Here is a 16,571-nt window from a genome sequence, read left to right on the forward strand (position 1 = left end):
AACAGATAAACAAAATGTGGTCTATGCTTCATTGGAATATTATTCAATTATTAAAAATAATGTTTTATTTTATTTTATTTATTTTTAATTTTAGAAGGGAAGCCCCTTTTTATTAAACTTGTACATCTTACTTTCTTCCTTTCAGAATCCTAATAAAAAACTTATGTTTCTGCTTACTTAAAAAAACCAAAAAACAAATGAAGGAAACTATTAAAACATCACTTTTGTGATGGGAAAGGAGAAAACAAGATTCAACATAAGTATAGAAAACTGTATCAGGAACAAAGAAATAATTCGAAGAGGAGCTTACTTCAGTCTAGGGCCAGACCACCTGCACACACAGCCCTAACCTAAGAGGATTTCCAAAGCAAACCAACCCCAGGAGACCAGGGAGCAAGCCCTAAGAAGTTTGTTACTTCTGAAGTAACAAACAGAAAACGAATGATCGCACAAATACAAATCACTTTATTTGAAAAAAGTACACACGCATTCAACACATGTCTCCCGTCCCTTCCCAGGCTCTCTTTAATCAACAGCTGGTGGAGGAGGGCAAACCCTTAGCGACAGGGCGTTCACAAAATGTATGTGTTCTTTGCCAGTTGCCATTTGTAGTCCCCGGAACTCCAGATGGTGCGGAGGGTGCACTCCTGGTGCCAGTGTGCCACCCTGATCAGGCAGACTATGGAGGCTCCCAAGAGGATCAGGACCATCACGGACAGCCCTGCCAGGACCACCATCACTTTACTGCCGTGGGGCAGGGCAGGATACAACTCCTTGCCGAAGCAGCGCTGCATGCACTCCTCCTTGGAGGGGTAGCTGTTTTTATTGCACTGGCACCCTCCATAGTTGAAGTTGTCAAGAGTTCCTCTCGGCATTAAAGTACCAGCGTGGGAAGGCTGCGCGGCAAGGCCCAGTGACCGCCTTGGCAGTGCAGTATTCTTCATAGTTGAAAATATCACTGGAGATGTCACCAGCATCCTGATTTCTAAGAACACTTGGGACAGAGGAATCTGCTCCATTCCTGCTGGTGGCCGGACCATCAATGGTGTTTTCTGTGACACCAGCACATTTTGCAAGGCACTACTCCTTGGTCATATAATTATCATCATTCCCTTCACAGCCTCCATACACAAACTGCTGGCAGTATCTGTCAGTGACATTGTAGGACCACCTAGGGATGGCGGCCCAGCATCTTCCCACTATTTTCAAACTTGGCAAAATTCGTGGATGACACATTCTCCATTGGCAGCCTCAGCCCCAGAGAGGAGCAGCGCTGCCAGCAGAGCGAGGAGAACCCAGCACCTCTTCCGCCTACACAGCTGCGCCAAGACAGGCTCCACCTGGCCGCGCGCCACCAGCCGTTGGGGTCTCGGGATCAGGTGCTGGAAGGGCCTTTCCACGCACATGCACTGGAGCGCCTCGCATTCAGGTGCGGGTGATCGCAGATGGTCCCAGGGTGTGGTGCTGGCTCTCGCCATGCAGGAGATGTCCGGGAAGCCCTTTTCTCAGAACTTAGGTGTGTGGACACCCTGGCTCCTTTGCCCACGATGCTTCAGTCCACTCCTCGCTCACCCCTGACTCTCCCCCAGTTCAGAACCCCGCTGCACCCACAAACGCTTGGCGGGCGCTAGAGGTAATGGCGGCCGCTTAAAAGCAGCTGCCCAAGGTGGTCCAAGAATGAAATTTTAATGTATGCTACAACACGGACCTCGTAATCATTGTGCTTCGAGAAGTAAGCCAGATATAGAAGGACAAATATTGTATGATTCTACTTACATGAGGAACCTAGAATAGGCAAATGCATAGAGACAGATATAGTAGTAGTATTTTACCTGGGCTCAGGGGAACAGGTGTTACTGTTTTCATGAGTATAAACTGTTTTGGAGGATGATGAAAAAGTTTTGGATATAAATAGTGGTGATGGTTGCACAATATTGTGAATGTATATATAATGCTACTTAGGTATATACACTTTTGGTTAAAATGATAAACATTGTGTATATTTTGCCACAAGAAGACAACAAAACAACACATTTATTACCTCCCAGTCTCTTCAGTCTTTCATAAGATTGCAATCAATGTGCTGTCCAGCACTGAAGTCTTATCTAAAGGTTCTACGGGGAAATAATCTGCTTTCATACTCATGTGTGATTGTTGGCTGGTTCAGTTGCTTGAGGGTTACTGGATTGAGAAGCTTAGTTCCTGACTTGCTAGTGGCTCATGCTCAGTTCCTTGCCACATGGGTTTTTCAGAATGGCAGACTGCTTCATCAAAGCCAGAAAGAAAGGGAGAGTATGTTGGAAAAACAGAAATCACAATCTTTTATAACCTAATCACATGAGTGACATCAGTGACATCTCATCATCTCTGTCATATTTTACTGGTTAAAATTAAGTGACTACAGTCAGAGGGAGAGGATTATACAAAGATAACATCTCAGGAGGCAGGGTTCTTTGGGGGCCATCTTAGAAGTTGCCTTGCTGCAAAGAGATTATATAAAATGATACCATAGTATGTGCATGAAAATTATTATCACACTATTGTATCATCATATAATACCAAACCAAATGTTTCTGAATATTTAGCAACATGTACCCAAGGATTCAGATGACAGACTTGAATATTCACCTTTAGTCTATATTTTTCTTGTGCCACAAAACCCAGCCACAAAGATAAACACTTTGATACGTCCACCATTTCTTTTTGAAATGAGAGCATTTTGCATGCCATGTTAGATAAATAACATTTTTTGAAAGATGTTCAAACTATCTGGCCTTCTGCGATTTTGCTTGTTTATTATTGAACATCAATACTTTCTTCCAACAACTTGACACGCCATTATTGTGACTGTAAATCTGTGCTGCATCTTTGTAGAATTGTAACTGATGCCCAATGACATCTAGCTGGTACCTTAAATTGTTTATCAATAAAATTAATTATGTCTTTGAATAATATACAAACATATAAGAGTGTGTATAAATGTTTGTATATGTAATTTGTGCATATTGACCCCAAATAGACCTATTATTTCTAAGAAAAATGTGGTAAAACCTAAAACTCTGCCTCAGTTCTTAATAAAATAAAACATTTTTCATCCTACCTGGTCTCTAAGCTCTGATTAAATTGACTAATTTACTCATATTTCCATAAGATTTAAAACAGACATGTCTTAACTGCCTATCAAGTGCCTGCACAGGCTCTAGTTAATTCCTGGCATGAAAAAGCCTGCTTCATTTCCTTTACTAACTGTGAACTTTGGGGCAATTTATTTAGTAGCCCTTGGTTTCGGTTTTCTCAGGTGAAAATTTGATTAATAACATTTTCTGCTAGATAGGGATATCACGAGGATTAAATCAGTTAATACTTATAAAAGTCCTTACAACAGTGTCTGTTATATCTCTATATAAATACATTTAGAGATAGAGATAGATAGATAAGGAGGGGTAGAGGAATGATTGCTTACAGCAAAAATAAAATGTTGCAACAAATGTATTTTTATTGTCTCTATCTCAGCTCCTCGTCCTAGGAGCTCTAGTTTTCAGCTTGGTGTGGGTTGGGGGTGAGGATTAAGAAGGTCACAGCAAGGTTGATGAAACCCTCGAGCTTCCAAAATAAATATAACCGTAGTTTCTGCTTTAAAATAATCAACAACAACAACAACAAAACATTCTTTTAGGTTAAACAGTGTCTTCCAGATAATTACTCAGTTGATTCAATATTTAAACTTCCTTTCAGGGTTATTTCTCTCTTCCTAATCACTCTTCAATTAGTTTCTTCCCAAATATAGCTTTTTAAAAATCTTTAATGACAGCACTGATCATTACAGTTCTTTTAGGGACATAGTAATGTTTTTCTCTTTTATTACTACTCTGTTAAGGTAGAGAATTTTCAGCATCACCTGCTAAGTCTTTTCCTAAGTTATTTTCCTCATGAGCTGGCTCAGGGGTCTACAATAAGAATTCCGCCATTACTGAGTTTGTCTATTCCAACTATGCATTCAGAAATAAAGTGGTAATTGGTATGAAATACTAATGGTATTTGATAACCAAGTCAATTTATAGCCTGTGTTTAATAATCTTGAAAAGTTTGGAATTTCCCTTTTCTCTGTAACATTCTAACAATTGTCTTATGTTTCATTATGGGAAGGTTGGAAAAAAGACTCACAGTATATTAGTTGTGGGAGGATCTCAGGTCCTAGTCCTGTTTCCTCCAAGTCTAGGGAGTGTGATTACAGTGTCGTCCTTAGAAGCACAAACCCTGGGACCAGACTGCCTTGCTTAACACTTGCTCTGTAACTCACAAGCTAGGTGAGTGTAGGCAGTTAACTTTCTAGGGAAACTGTTTCTCCTCAGTAAAATGAGGTATGTGAACACGTACTTCACAGGTTTGCTGTGAGAATTAGCCAAGTTAAATAATTGACAGCTGACCTCTGAACCTCTGAACAACATGGGTTTGAACTGCACTGGTCCACTTATAAATGGATTTATTTTCATTTAGTCCTATACAGTACTGCACGATCCTCAGACTGAATTGAGGGTGCAGAACTGCAGATATGGAGGACTGACTATGGGACTTGAGCATCCACAGGTTTTGGTATCCATGGCAGGTCCTGGAACCAAACCCCCAAAGATACAGTGGGGCACAGTATACCTCTTAAAGCAGGAATATTAAAGCAATCCAACTACTGAGGGGCACAGGATTCTTCTGAGGGCTGGCTTTGATTTAAGAATTCAAGAATCTCCAGTGACTTTGGCAAACATTGTACTATTCTACAGTCTAGAACTTTTCCATCATGTAACTTCCCCTTTATCCTTCACTTGAGGTCAGACTTCCTTCAGGGTCTGATGACTATCCAAGCTCCTCCTGGATCTCTCTCCATTTGTTCTTATAAGCATTGAACATAATAAAATCCTTGCACATTTATTGTCTTGATATTTGCCTCTCAGAGAGTGTGTAGCAAAGGACTTGTTATCATTTGCGTTAACCAGGAAGCAGACTCTGAGATGATTAGCATACAATAAGCTAATGATCATTCTTGAATTATTTATCTGTGAGAATAATAAAGGGATCATCATCTGGGGAAAGGAAGAATTTGAGCTTCATGTAGTATTAACAAAGGTATCAGCAGAGCCTATAAGGAGATTCCAGTCAGAAATGACTTTTAGTATGTCCCAGTTTAGCACTGTGTCTCAATTTCACCTTTGCCTCTGTCAGTCATTGCATGCAGACAACCCCCGGGAGTGGAGTGTGGCTTTCTAATTCAACTGAAGGGAATATCAATGTATTGTATAATTATATTTTAATGAGTTTCTAATCTAGAGACAAGGTTTTGCATAGTTTCATATAACTTAATTAAGTAGACTCTACTTTTGGGGCTTGACCTATTCAAATACTAAAATGTATATACTGAATATTTCAATACATATTTATGAAACTATCTTATAAATATATATTTTTATAGAATTTTAAATCAGTTAATGGCTTCTGATATTACACATTAAGAACCTTCACTAATTGCCTATATTAAAAGTAAAATTTTTATATGGTACCATAAAACCACATAATAAAGTATTATTAGTCTCCTATACAAAGTATTTAAAAAAAATCCTAGGTTGGGGTACTCTGAAACTTAATGGTTTCTTCTGTAGTACTTCTGTAGAAAGACCAAATAGGTGCTAGATATACTCTTAGCCTTGAGAATATATTATGGTATTCTATAACTCTAAGAATTCAAGAATTCTTAGGGGTTCCAAGCAGAGCTAAACTACTAGGATCATTTACCCACTATTATGTTACTGACTATAACCTATGTAACCTGTCTGACCAGTAATCTTCACTATATTTAAATCAAGCAGGATTTTTCCATAAGTGAGCATTTTCTTGGAGCTTGCAATACTTATCCTAGGTTTCTGTGCTGTTAATTAGCCTGTGAACTCCAAAAATTAAGACTCTGCTCCAACTAATTTGCAAATGACCTCAGTATTACCATTTCCATAATATCTTTTATATAAACAAAGACAGTTTTAAAAATATATACCAAGAAGGTATAATGTGATAATGGATATTCTAAAAGAATGTTCTAATATTCTGACATTAAAAAGGTTGAACAGATGCTTCAGAGACTTTTGACTTTGATTTGTTAGTTATTCATCATTGGTCACCACTCTCCTACGTTTGATAGAGCATGAGAAGTGCTCCCCAAATATCAAAGTAATCATTTTTGTGATTCCTATAAATACAAGCTCTGGGGAAAAGACAACTGAACAATCAAGACAGGGTAAAGGCAGGGAAGTATTTTATTATAGGCCACTTCAAAGATCAGTTCATACTGCCCCATAATAACAAGTTTACATGATCCTGCCTAAGTCTGCTATTAGCAATTGCACAGTTACATTATGCATGACATTTGACTATTCATAGAAAAGAAAATGTACTGTATTCCATTAGTGGTTTCCTATGAGTGTAAGTCTACAAATTACTGGTGATGTTTAGGCTGATGTGTTACTCTTTTGCATATTTATAATGCTCCTGTCACACTCATTATTAATATGAATGCAATGTGAGGTATTAAAGATCAATATGATTTCTATCAGTTTCAGATTCTGTTTGTGCTAAAACTCTTATGCAAATATGATAGTGTATTTACATTCTGCACTTATGCATGATCATGAAGGAATCTTGTGCTTTACCTTATATCACAGCTGGTATACTAAAAGTGTAAAAAGACACCTGAAATAAGTTAAAGTAAATGCTGTTATTTCTGAAATCGGGAAATGATGAGAATCTCCAGTGGCTGGCTAGCCTTTTGATTCAGAACAACTTATAAGTTGTTGACAGTGTCTAGGAAGACCAGCAAATCATTTTTCCCCAAAAATGCAGATTTGTTTTTAATGGCAAATATTTCCAAAAGAGGTATTTTATAGAATGCAGGTTTAAGCAGAGTTTCCTGGACTCTAAGAAGTGTATCTTTCCCTTTATTGTGTGTGTGAGTATAAAGATTTTTGTGCCACATGCTCCTATATGATTGGTCCCTTAAGAAAGTTTAAAATTCTGTGATGATAAGAACAAAATATATCTTACATTGTCAGTGTGCCTGTCACAAATTAGATTTGGGACATTTTAGTTCCCTGATCTCAAGAATTTATACACTTTCACGATGAAAATAAATTACTGAAGATTTTGCTTCCAGCTTTGACAGTATAGACATAATCAGACCACAAATACTAGTAATATTTTTTTTAAGGAAAAAAAAAAACCAAAGTGGAAAACAAACACAAATCTGTGTTCAAAGGCACTGGAGGGTAGTCAGTACTCAGGCCAAGATTTAAGAAGTAGAAAACACATTGAGGTGACCTATATTTTTGAAGGCATTGTTTTTTTCCCCTCGGTAACTTTGGCTGTCAGAAAGCAGGAACCTTCAGTTTGTAGCAATCTCACTGACTTACCAAGGCAGCCACGACTTGAAGAACTACTACCTCAAATAAAAGTCAACTACAGTTGATTTCAGGATGCAAATGTGTTTAAATGTTTAAAAATCTATCATGCACCTCACTACTTAGGAGACCAAATGAGAAAATTTGTATTTAATGCATAAATATATTTGATAAAATTCAGCACTCAATCATGGTTCGAGGAAAAATTAAAATAAGCCACACCAAAAATCAGGGTAGCCAAGAATAGTAGGGGTGATCCTTCATTTAATAAATGAGTATTTATATGAAGTACCGCATTAAAAGAGAGAATAGTGGAATCTCACTGCAGAAAATTAGAGAAGTCTATTTATTAAATTATTTATATTTTATGTTATTTTGGCAACATAAAAAAATACAAGTATGACAAAGAGAGAAATAAAACTGTCTTAACACAAGGCATTACTGTTTATATAAAAAAATCCCGAGTATACATGTAAACTATTAGAACAATTAAATAAATTTAGCACAATCTCTGGATACAATGTCAATATACAAAATTAAATTGCATTTCTATACATCAGCAACAAGCTATTAGAAGATCTAATAAAAGAATTCATTTGTAATAGTACCAAAAATATCAAACTAAAATATATTTCTGAGAAGCATTAAAAAATCTAAATAAATTGAAAATTTATCCTTTTTATAAATGGAAAAATTCATTATAAAAATGTTCATTCTTTTAAAATTCATCTATGGATCCAAAGCAATTTAAAATAAAATATGTACAGTTTTTTTTTTTCCTGAGAAAACTGACAAAATAAATCTAAGACATACGGAAATGCAAATGGCAAGAACAGTGAAGACACCCTTGCGAGGAATAACAAAGTTAAAGGATTTGCACTACCTGTTGTAGAGACTTATTTCCAGTTTATAATAATTAAAAGCATTGTTGAAATAAGAATTAAAGAGCAGACTGATAGAACAGAGTCAGACCTACTTGTACAGATACAAATCTGCGTATATAGTCACTTCATTCACAACAATAATCGCCACTATTTATTGTGGGTTCATCACCACTCGTGGGTTCTGGCCAGCAGAAGTCCCACTGAAACGGAATGAGTTACTCAAGACTCTATGGAAAAAGTCAAGAGAGCGAGAGAGAGTCGGAAGCCAACTCCCCGAACATCTCAATTGCTCCATTTACTGTCTACAATCAAAGGAGAAACCATTGACCATTGTGTGATGGAATGCAGCAATTTAGGGAAAGACAGGGTGGGATTTAGATTGTAGAGTCTAGCAAAGGTCAGAAGGCCCTCTAGGTTTTAGCAAGTATTATTTGTGTTGACATCAGGCAAGCCTTACAGCTTATCAGGGCAAAATGTCTGAGAAGTAGCTGCTTTAACATTATTCTTGGACTCAGGTGGCTGTGCCTGTCTTAGGTTGCCCCCCTCTGGGGGTCTTACCCGTCATTGGCTAACCAGCCTTTTCACCTCTGAGTTTGCAGCTTATCATCTTGGACTCAGGCGGCTGTGCCTGTCTTAGGTTGCCCCCCTCTGGGGGTCTTACCCGTCACTGGCTAACCAGCCTTTTCACCTCCGAGTTTGCACCTTATCATCTTGGAATGAGGCGGCTGTGCCTGTCTTAGGTTGCCCCCCTCTGGGGGTCTTACCCATCATTGGCTAACCAGCCTTTTCACCCCTGAGTTTGCAGCTTATCATCTTGGACTCAGGCGGCTGTGCCTGTCTTAGTTTGCCCCCCTCTGGGGGTCTTACCCGTCATTGGCTAACCAGCCTTTTCACCCCTGAGTTTGCAGCTTATCATCTTGGACTCAGGTGGCTGTGCCTGTCTTAAGTTGCCCCCCTCTGGGGGTCTTACCCGTCATTGGCTAACCAGCCTTTTCACCCCTGAGTTTGCAGCTTATCATCTTGGACTCAGGCGGCTGTGCCTGTCTTAGGTTGCCCCTCTCTGGGGGTCTTACCCGTCACTGGCTAACCAGCCTTTTCACCTCCGAGTTTGCACCTTATCATCTTGAACTCAGGCAGCTGTGCCTGTCTTAGGTTGCCCCCCTCTGGGGGTCTTACCCGTCATTGGCTAACCAGCCTTTCACCTCTGAGTCTGCAGCTTTTTATAACATCATTCCAGCCCAAGACTCATTTCTTTGGGGGCCTACAGTTTACCTTTAGGGAAGTCATGGGGAGAGGGGAATAATATACATTCTTATAAATATGTTAAAGTGGACCACCAGCCCAGAAGTGGCTGTGGTCTGTTAGAATTTGTTAACCCAATCATGGGCTCCCACAGTTTATGCTGGATCAACTGAATATTCAGATAAATGAAAATGGGCCTGGACTCTTATCCTATGCCACACTCATAAAAAAAAAAAAAAAAAATCCAGTTGAGTTGTAGTCATAAATGGAAAAAAAAAAGTAATTTTTCCAAAAGAATTATAGAAGAATATCTTCTGCTTACTTTGGGAGAACAACATTTTTTTTAAGATAAAAATAAAAGAGCAAAAAATTAATAATGAAGGAAAGTATTAATTAAATAGACCTTATTTAAATTCAGAATTTGTATTTGTAAAATATGTTACAATTAAGAGATTGAAAGTACAAACCAGAGAATAATTAGAACATATATCTCAGACCGAAGATTCATATACATTAGCATATAAAGATTGCCACAGATCAATGAGAAAGCACAGACTGTGCAATAAGAAAATGGGAGAATAACTAGAAAATGCTTTTCAACAGAAGATATTAAAACTGCAACACACCTACTAAAAGATATTCAACATTATTAGTCACAACCACAACAATTTACCTATATATCCCACCTCAACTAAAAAAAAAAAAAGTGTTGGTGAGGATATAGTGTGATTGGAATTACATTTATCATTGGCAGGTTTGTAAACTGGTGCAACCATTTTAAAAATAGTAAGTTCAATGTATGCATATCCTATTATATACCAATTTCACTCCTACATAACTTTACATCAAAAGACACGCATAAAATTGTGAAACCAGCATTATTTGTAATAGCACCAAACTGGAAATACCACAAATTCCATCAACAATAGAATGGACAAATAAATTGTGACCTTTGTTCATATGTAACATTGTTTAGTAACCTAAAGTAATAAATCCCCACTATGTGCAACAGCATGGATGACCCTCACAGATCACTGCTACATGCAACAACATAGATTAATTTCAAATTATAATCAGTGAAAGAAGTCAGAATCAATAAGTACTGTATGACTTCATCGATGGAAATTCCAAAACCAAGAAAAACTCATCATTGCTGACAGAATTCAGAATAATAGTTCTTTGGGGGCATAATGCCAAGGAAGGGGCACAGGATGTATTTCTGGTTTTCATGGTGATTTTCTATACTTTGATGTGAGAGGTTCTCAACACAGTTGTGTTAACACTGAAAATTAAAGAAGCTATACACATTTTATGCATATGTTTTCCATCCTGTACATTGTGTATTTCAATAAATATTTTAAATCAAGTATTTGTATAACATTGTTTTGAGGAAATTGTCACTATTCAAATAATAGCCGTATTTCTATTAGGAAATATAAAACCATACAATATGTGTTCTTGTAGCTGCACTATCCCACCATGACATTTACTTCTGAGAAAGAAACTGGAGGAAGAAATGGGACATGTATCCATTTATTGATTTCTTCACCCAAATATTAACCCATATTTATGAGAGAAAGATAACATAAATCACACTAAATATTTTGAAAAATAAAGACATTTTATCACAATAATATATATTTCAAGAAAGGGAATGAAAGAATGAACTCTCTCTCATTTCTGCTATCAAATCTGTACTCTTGCCTCAAAGTTATTTCAAATGCTAAAATTAAATGTAGTTTCACTCAGCTCTCCAGTCAAAATCAATGGGCCCTTCTGTTATTCCAGAGTGCTTTGCTTGATTTCCATATTATTATTATAATACACATATAATTCTGTTTTGCATAATACTTATTTGTTTAATGCCTTCTCCTTCATTAGGTTTATGTGTGACAATAACAAGTACAAAGATGAATTCATGAAGTTTCTGTCCCCTCATTTTTTTTACTTTAAAGGAAAAGTACATACCTTTAATTGTATATTGCAATGAAAATCTATAATAAGGACTGCCATTAAGATGGAAGAAAGATACATTTGAACAAATTGCATCACAGGGAAAATCCTGTGACCAAGGGAGGGTATGAGCCAGATCTAAGTATATAGTAAGTCATTCCTTTGTTATTTTATTTAGTCAATTATTCAAGATTTATTGAGTGTTTCTACATGCCTGGCACTGAGACAGCTGCTGGAAATACACTAAAGAGTAAGATGCAGGCTCTAACCTAGAGAAGTTCAGAGTTTAATGACAGAAATCCATGCCTTGATATATAGTCACAGCAGAGTGGAAGGCATGTATAAGCTATGGTTCAAGCACTCTGACAGCACAGAGGAAGAAGAGATAGTGGCTGAGTGGTCAGTAGATATAAAAACAACATCAACCATATATATTTTTCACTTTTCACACATAAAGCACTTCTCTAAATTTTCCACACACGACTCCTTTCATTTGTGTGTACACTAAATCTCTTCAGCGGGCATTATTACTGAACTTAATGGATGAGGAAACCAGGAAACCAGGAGTCAAACTAGCTTGTCAAGGATACACAATTAGTAATTCACAGATCCAGGCTTAGAAACTAAAATCATCCAATTTCAAAGCTCTGAAAATACGATCTTAACCATTCATCATGTACTCTCTATGAACATACCCTCAAGTGACACTTTTCCACATGCAGGCATTAAGGTGAAGACCGAAAAAAAATCACAAAACTCTATTGCACTGAATACAGATGGGACTCAGAATTTTCTTCAACACAGGCCTACTGGCACTACTGATTTCTCACAGGTACACTATTAATTTCTGCCTTGAGAAGTCTGTAGAGAAAGAGAAACACTGAGCATGTAGGTAGGTGAAACAGTAGGTGATTATTAACCTTGAACTCTTCATCTGGTCAGTTGCTTATCTCCACTTGATTTTGTTCTTTTTCTGGAGTTTTGTCCTTTTGTTTGGAAGGTATTTTGTCTCCTCATTTTGCTTAACTCTCTGTTTCTGGATATATTAGCTATGTCTCCTGGCCCTGAATGTGTGGCCGTACATACGAGGTGATCTGTGGGACCCAGGGGCACAGTCCTCCCTGGTTAAAGAGCCAGGTGCTCACAGGTTATCTCCTGGTTGGGCCGCATGCACCCTCCTGTTGCGATTAGGCTGTAACCACTGGGGGTGTGCTGGCTGCCCGCCAGGCCTGCTAGCTGGGGAGGTGACTCCTTTGGGGACACTGTAAGGAAGGGCAGGATCTGGCCTGGCTGACTGAGAGGTCCAGCTGTGTCTGCTGCAGACACACTGATGTGTCAGGCTGGCCCCCCGCACAACTATCTGTGAGACCCAGCTGCATCTTTTGTTTGTGTGGTGTGTGGAGCTGGCCCCCTGCAGTGGGGCAAGAGAATACAGAGGTCATCACAGCATATGCTGATGTTGTTTCAGAATTTTTGTTTCTTCTTTTGAATTTCATTATTAATCTTTACAGTGAGTAACAAGAAATTTAGACATGTGATCATATATTCAATTTCCACTTTCACAAAGCAGCTCTGATTTTAGCATCTGGTATTAATATGGAGTGTTACTAAATTCAGGATGCAGTTAATGTGCATTTTAAATCTTAATTTGTTCCATGTCTTATGCATTTATTAGTAGAGAATTTTAAGGCAGTACTGTTTTTGTGGTGAAAATATTATTGAGACTTAAAACTTGATGTCTAAATGAGAATCAAAGCATATTCAATGGTGCTGCACCTCCTGAAATCTAAATGTGAGACAGTGCCAACCAAAAATGACAGGGACTCATGCTGCTGGAAAAGCCTTTCAACTTTGATAAAATGTCTGCTCCAAAGTATCCAATACTCTTCCACATTGAATACAAGCAATTGTCATTTTGAATTTTTTCATGCATGAATTACAGAATACAGAACTGAACAAAAAATATTTTATCTCTAAAGAGAATCAAAAAGAATGAGCCTCAGTTCGCGTATATAATATACAGTGCTGAAAAGTCTGTAAAAAAAATCTGTAGGAATTCCCGAAGCCTAATTTTACCTCATATTTTTCATGCACTTCTCAATAGAACTATTTAATCAAGAATAATGAAAATTAATGATTATCAGACAGCACTTCATTTCCAAAGAGCTGTAGGGAAGTTAACACCCTGTTATACAGACTTAGCTCTAACAGGCTTCTGGGTCACTGGTGAGCTGGTTCAAATGTGGATCTACTGTGCTGATTAGTCATGAGTCATGTGTCTGCAATTACAAGGGCTGTGCTTGGGTACTGTTCAAAGACAGCACTGTAGAAACCAGCTGTCTATTAAAAGCTTTTATTCAAAATACATAAGTCAACTCAACATTGGAGAAATATCTCATTTTAAGAAAAAAAAGACCAATATAGATATGTGAGGGGGCACCTCAATTATCTAAGGAAGTTATCTAAGTCTGATTATCTAAGTAAGTTCTACAGTGGAACATTTTACTACAACAATTTTGCTTAGATGTCAGGTACTTTCTCTATGTTTCAAGTACAATCTTGCCAAACTAAATAATAATAATAATAGTATTTTTTCTAATTTCTTTCTCTCTGCTTTTTTTGTTTTTGAAATTCTTTTTTTTAAATCAAAGTTATTTAGCTTTATCTTTTTTGGGAGGCCTAACTAGGTTTGTTTGTTTGTTTATTCATTTATTTTAATGGCAGTACTGTGGATTGAAATCAGGACCTCATGCATGACATGCACTCTACCACTGAGCTCCCCCCATACTCTGCTTATTTTTATGTAGGTCTTCTGTTTTGGACAATATTTTCTTCTGACACTGGATGACATCATCCACTGCTACCTTCTCAATTTTCACATGTGTACTCCTTACTTGAAATCTACTCTTAACAAATTTCTAGGATGCAGTATATATAGTATTATTAAGTATATTCATCATGTACATTCAATCTCTAGATTTATTCATTCTTTATAACTGCAATTTTATATCCACTGAACATCTTCCTAGCTTCCCCACCCCACCACCATTCAAATATGTGCTCCTATGTATGTGACATTTTCAAATTCTGTGTATAAGTCAGACCACATAGTTTTGTTTTGTTTGATTTCTATATATGGCTTATTTCATTTAGCATAATGTCCTCCAGGTCATCCATGTTGTCATGAATGGTAGGGTCATTTTATTTTTTGAAATTAAATAATATTCTGTTATACATATATACCACAAAATTTCTTTATCCATTTATGTGTCAATGTACATTTAGGTTAAAATGACCTTTCAAGGATGCCAAAGCATTATAAAGATATTGTAATGAATTATTATTAAAATGCTTAAGACAAATGAACAAAAACAAAGTTTTAGCAATGAAATAGAAGATAAGAAAAATTAAATTGAATTTTATAAATAAAAAATAGAATAACTTTTAAAAAAATTGATGGACTGGCTCAACAGCAGAATGAGGTATACAGAGGAAAGAATCAGTGAACGTGAAGAAAACAGAAATTACCCAATCTAAACAAAAGTAAGATAAAGACTGAAAACAAAGAAAGCAGAGTCTCAGGAACATGTGGGACTTTAACTACCTATCTGACAACTGTGTCATCAGAATCCTGGAAAAACAGAAGAAAAGGGTGGGGCTGAAAATGTATTTGAATACTGAACTGAAAACTTCCAGAATTCAGCAACAGACATAAGCTTACAGATTCAAGAAACTGAACAAATGCCAAACAGAATAAACTCAAAGAAACCACACCAAGACACATGATTTGTCAAAATTCTGAAAACTAAAGACCAAGAAAAAAATTTTAGAAGTACTTAGAGTGAGTGAGACAGTACTTACATATGGGGGAAAATAACTTGAATGACACCAAACTTCCCACCAGAAACCACTGCAATCAGGAGTAGCCAGCACAAAGTTTTTTAAGTGCCTGAAAGAGAAGAACTATTAATCTAGAATTCTATATGCAGGAAAACATTCCAGAATGAAGAAGAAATCATGTAATTCTCAGAGAAGGAATGCTAAGAGAATGTGTTGCCACCAGACTTAAACTTTCTCTTAACTACTTATCTCTCAACAAGAGAATCACTTTGTTTCTACATCTCCTTTCAGAGGACCGAATACAGAGTACCTTCTTTTTAATTTCTAAAAAAAAAAACTTCTGGCAATGTAAAATATGTTAAAATTCAAAAAGCCATCTTCTCAAAAAGATTTTCTCATTCTTTTTGTTGACAGAAATGGATCTACATTCAATGTTGCTTTTAATTATTTTTCCCCTCTGGCTTACACTTACATAGTTTGGAAAAAGGTGGTACTTGTTCACCCACTTTTTATTTATAAGATTAAAGATTTCACTGTAATATCAACACAGTATTAAGTACAAAATAAATATAGTTGAAGTGGAGAAAAAGATCCTGAACTCTAGGAGATAGAAGAAAAATCAAAGAGAGACAGAGAAAGAGAAAGAGAAAGAGAAAGAGAGAGATATCCAGAGAAAAATTTGAGACAATTTAAATGCTTTGCAGTTTTCCTAGCCAAAAAAGAACAAAGACACTGCAGTATATTGGTAGAAAAATTAACAAAGCACATTTGTTCTGTAGTGTATGAATTTTCATTAATTAGTTAAAATAACAATAACTGAGATTAGTAATGTACATCCTGAAATTTTTTCACTTAAATATTTTTAACATCAAAACAAATGCTATCTTGTGCTCCAGGTACCAAGCTTGAGTCCCTGTGACTCTTTTGCACACAGTGTTTCAATTTAATGAGTTAATTTTGGAAAAGCATAGTAAGAGATATATTGTGATAATCTCTTTATATTTTAAATAATTGGAGAGGATATCATATGGTTAGGCAGATTTAATTTTCTTTCATAAATATTACATAATCTTTATAACTTGTGCTTCAAAGAAAATAATCAGTTTCCATTCTCATTTGATTTACAACAATTTAAAATGCTTACATCAATTTAAAGAATATCTTAAAAGTCTTTTAATTTTAAGAAATGGAATAGATGGAAATCTGATCATGTCTGATT

The 16,571-nt window shown here is 36.6% G+C and overlaps 1 pseudogene; it reads right to left on the reverse strand.

Moving 5' to 3' along the window:
• Positions 1 to 572: 572 nt before the first annotated feature.
• On the reverse strand, positions 573 to 1,478 carry LOC141575625 (kunitz-type protease inhibitor 2 pseudogene; annotated as a pseudogene).
• Between the last annotated feature and the right edge of the window lie 15,093 nt (positions 1,479 to 16,571).

This window comes from Camelus bactrianus, chromosome 3 (genome assembly GCF_048773025.1).
Source record: "Camelus bactrianus isolate YW-2024 breed Bactrian camel chromosome 3, ASM4877302v1, whole genome shotgun sequence".
Taxonomy (NCBI): Eukaryota; Metazoa; Chordata; class Mammalia; order Artiodactyla; family Camelidae; genus Camelus; species Camelus bactrianus.